The following is a 5,085-nucleotide window of genomic DNA, read 5'->3' as shown; positions in this document are numbered from 1 at the left end:
TGTGTCGTTGTAAATGTTTTCTTGTCCCAGTAATTACATAACTATTTTAGACCACCATGACCACATTGCATTTTTCTTTGAACTTTCTGATTTTTATTATTCACCTGCAAACCAACAAAATTATTTCAATGATTCACTCTTACAAATACAGCAGTTTATATTTTTGTTTCATTACAATTTGCATTTCTCGAAGTATTTGTTACTGCCATTCTTCTTCTTCATAGAAGAAAATCTTAACATTAACATATTCTCATTATCTTGGATTTCAAATTTTAATTTCTTGTGCGGGTGGCACATAAAATACACCATTTTGAGCGTGGCTGTTGCCAGTGCCGCCTGACTGGCCTTAAGGGCATCCAGCTGTAGAAACTCTGCTAAAACAGAATGGAGCCTGGTGTAGCCATCTGGTTTCACCAGTCCTCAGTCAAATCGTCCAACCCATGCTAGCATGGAACGCGGACGTTAAACGATGATGATGATGATTTCTGTTGGGATTTGTACCTCTGCACAGCTCTTTGGGTAAATGTCTTCTACTGCAGTTCCGGTTGGTGGAAACTACATGGGAGTTCATTGTGCGTTTGTGTTGTTTCCCACTGTTGCTTGATATTGGGAATGGTGTGTTCAACAAAACCCTTTTAGAGAGCGCTCCTGCAAGGCTGCAGTTAAACGACAGACCGAATGAAGCAAAAAGCAGAAAATATGTCTCGTAAAATAATACCATCCCATTCTTATTTTTAAAGAACAATTTACTTGGATAAATATATTAATATTACTGCAATTAGCTTCATTTTAACAAAGCTATCTAAATACTACACTTCAAATGTCTGTCCTTGTCAGGCAATTATTTCTATCTCTTACTCTAATTGACATGAGAATATTTATATTTTCTCTAAATTATGACAGTTATTTCATTGTCGATGATTGAAACACATTTAACCTATGTATATAAGTTGACTGCCACGTTATACCTTATATTTGTCTGTTTAAAGTTAGTTGTTCTTAAGTTTCTAGCTCAATTATTAAGTACCAGATAAACCTGAATTTAGGGCAACCACCAGTGGTGGTCTACCTTGGCAAGACTGGTATTAATTTGGGTAAAAAGCCACAAGGAGTAAAGTAATATTTCCTTGGAGTGGAGTTTCCAATGTTTTGGTCATTTCTTTGGAGTTGAGATAACAGGGGGAGTTTTCCATTCTTTGTTTAACCCTTTAGCATTCAACTGGAATGTGTATTTACTCAGTGTTTTTTTTTCTTTTTGACTTGCATTATCATGTAGCTTCAAGGTTTCAATGTGATTGTTTATTTTTAGGATGACATTGTAGGATAGGTGTGAGAGGCTGGATCTAGTCAGTTTGAATGTAAAACAATATTTTGGACCAGATAGAGCTGATTTAAATGCTAAAGGGTTAAGCAATTGGTTGACTGATAGGAACACAAAACCTGAGTGTTTACATCAATGGTTCTCGACCTGACTCCATATGGCCCTTGGTGGGAGTCCACGTAAGATTTTATTGCTAAAATTTGTGCAATAAACTGGTTACATTTCTACAATACACTAGAATAGTTTAACAATTTTTTTTAATCAATTCTTAATATTATGAAAATATAATAGGCTTTAATCTGATTCAGCTATAGAAACTCTGCCAAATCAGATTGGAGCCTGGTGTAGCCACCTGGTTCACCAGTCCTTCGTCAAATCGTCCAACCCATGCTAGCATGGAAAGCGGATGTTATAAACAATGAGGATGATAATAAGATTTTTTAAACATTGAATGGCTATGAGGGTCCATTTGGGCAAGATAGGAATCATAGGGGGTCCATGAATTAAAAAAAAATGGTTGACAACTGGTCTATGTAGATGGGTAATAAATAGGGGAGAGGAAGTGATTAAAGGGGAAGGAATGAGAAATAAAGAAGAAAAATTGGTGAAGATGAGGTGAAAGAACTAAAGACTAAAACTAGGATTATTGGGTGGGAGTGGGGTGGAAAAGTAAAGGAAAATGTTTATCTAAACCCACAACGCACAAAACAGTCTACTGCATATCTGCTAAATCTTATACTGCATTATCTACAAATATTGTTGTGCCCTTTACATAGGTGAAACAGGTCGTTGCCTTGCTGATTGCTTTCACCAACACACAATACTGTGCTGTGCTAGGCCAACCCGTTGCCACCCATTTTGATACAAGCCACCCCATTATCCATTTATCAATGTCTGGCATTCTAGAATATCTGCACTCCTCAATTTTTTCCCCCCTACTTCACCCTTACCTTTTTCTTTCCTTCTCCCTCTACCACTTAGTTCCTCTACTCCTACTCCTACTACTACTACTACTACTACTTCTAGTGTACATGTGAATGTTTTGTGTTCCCTATCATTTGCAGCCGGTCACCCAACTATAAAACATGGCTGTCTTGTTCCTTGAGGGTTGTCTCAACCCTGAAGAGGAGTTCAGTCCCCAAATTTCAGAAACTCTGTTCTCCATGACCATATTGACTTTTTCTGTCACTTTCTATTAACAGCAATATATTACATATAACTGGAAGTTGTGGATATTGTGATAAAGTAATTGATAAAAGGGCTGCCAGCAATATTTAGTAATCCTTCTTTAAAAAAAAGGTTTTTCAGTATTTTATACTTTGTAAGGATTCACATGTTTTTATTAATTTCTCAGAATTTTGAGCAAGTTTTTAAACATTTCATAAACAAAATTAACTATGAAGCAAAATTTGGAAATAAAAGTGAGAACATACTAACATTGTCTGTATAAAGACCTGAAGAAATCTTAAATGAGAAAATTAGGAGCATATAACTAAAATTGTAGAAATATTTTGCACTTTAATCCTTCCATTATTGTTTCTAACCATGTTTCATGTGTTTCAATTTTCTTTTCTTTACAATTACTTGTGGCTGAACTAAAAAACTGAGAAAAAAAAAAAATATATATATATATATATATATATATATATATGGCCTTGGTTATGGTATGGAAGTGATAATTTCCAGGCCACATCATATCCTAGGCCAGCATCATGTTTTTTTTCTTTACCCTGTATAAAATTTAGATTCATATCAGTACCTAGTGCTTGCCTTGCAAACTTTGATTCCTTCAGTTTTAGGTTTGCCTAGCATATACTGTAGGAAATGCATTAGTCCTTTATATATTATTGTCTTCATCAGTTGATAGCCATCTTCCTGGTTTGTAATATATATATATATATATTTTTTTTTATTTTACATTGTTGTTGAGGAATGGACTTGCATTAAATAAGAATCACCATTTCCTGTGATGCTTATTTTTTTTTTGTATGTGCAAGTATTGATATAATTTTGAAAACCTTGTGTCAAACTAGGAAAAACGCAGACAGCTGAAAGGTTCCATACTTCAGTAGTTTGTGACCCTGGGCAACTTCCTAATACCTGTGTAGTAATCCCTCGAGTACTGCAGGTGTTACATTCCAAAACCCTCCGATAGGTGAAAATTCATGAAGTAGAAACAGTACTGTACTGTATATTTTTTTTGTAATTTGTATATATATTTTATTATAAATGCAATACTACACTACAGAGGAATCTACGTACGCTTAAATGATAAATCGCGATAGCTGAACTGCGATATAGCGAGGGATTATTGTTATTGTTCATAGCGAATTTCCTCTAAGAATTTAGTCTAAAATTTGTCTGTGTATACACATATACAATAATGTATGTATGTACGTATATATATATATATATATATATATATATATATATATATATATATATATATATATATATATATATATATATATCTAAATATATATCTATATGTATACTTACTGATGTGTGTATGTATACATGGTTGTAAGTACTGTATGCATATATATTTTTGTATATATATATATATATGCACATATTTTTGTGTGTGTATATATATATATATATATATATGCACATATTTTTGTGTGTATATGTGTATATATATATATATGCACATATTTTTGTGTGTATATATATGCACATATATTTGTGTGCATATATATACATATATGACCTATATGCGTATGTGTGTATAGTGAGTATATATGTGTGCGTCTATGCACGTGTATATATGCGTATGTGTGCCTGTCTATTCACCATATGTCTCAACATTACGTATTCAAATGTATTGGAATTCACCCCCACCCTCAAAAAAAGGAAAAGAAATGTAACTGAAAGCCAAAACGATTATTTATGCATTAGTAGGCACGGCTGTGTGCGCAATATCTTCGCTGTGCAGCTGCGAAAGTTCGAGTTCAATCCCATGTCTTTTACTATATAGCTATGTGCGTGTCTGTGAGCGTGTGTATAACATATGTGTATAATATATATTTATATATATATATATATATATGTATGTGTGTGTGTGTGTGTGTGTATTTATACAGATATATGTCGTGTATTGGTTCGTGTGTGTATATATAACAATACTCCTTGAAGACCGGTGTCGTTTTGTTATCGGGAGCAAGTGCCTCCGATAGTGTCAGGCTTAAGAAAAAGGAAGTACTGGGGTCGATTTGATGAACTTAACCATTCAAGACGGTGCACCATCATGGCCGCTGTCCAGTTACTGAATAAAGTAAAATAAATATACTTATATATGTATATTTATATAAATTGAAATAAGTATATTTATACATGAATATATAATTTTAATGATATACACTTAGTTTTCGTTGTATGCGAGTTGGTGACACTGAGAATGTGGTCATTTCAACAGACGAATATCTACATACGCACACAAAGGAAAACAAATTTTTTTTCCCCTCTTTTTATATTCCATATAAATATTTAGATTTTGATTTATTGGAAAGGCTCTAATGGAGTCATGTCTCTTCTGACAAAATCTTTAAAAAACTATTTTTTAAAATCCTTATTCCATCCCGTTTCTGGTGGAAACTCATCACCTTCGTTATAAATATTGGTGTCATTGTCAGACTTGATTCTTTCACATCTGAAAATACTTTTCATCATGTATGTGGTTCATTTTATTTTTCTGCTGTTTAAAATTGTTTGTCAATCGCTACTAGTGAATATGAAACTGCTATACATTCAACCCCCCCCCC

Source organism: Octopus bimaculoides, chromosome 23 (genome assembly GCF_001194135.2).
Source record: "Octopus bimaculoides isolate UCB-OBI-ISO-001 chromosome 23, ASM119413v2, whole genome shotgun sequence".
Taxonomy (NCBI): domain Eukaryota; kingdom Metazoa; phylum Mollusca; class Cephalopoda; order Octopoda; family Octopodidae; genus Octopus; species Octopus bimaculoides.
This window is presented reverse-complemented; position numbering follows the sequence as displayed.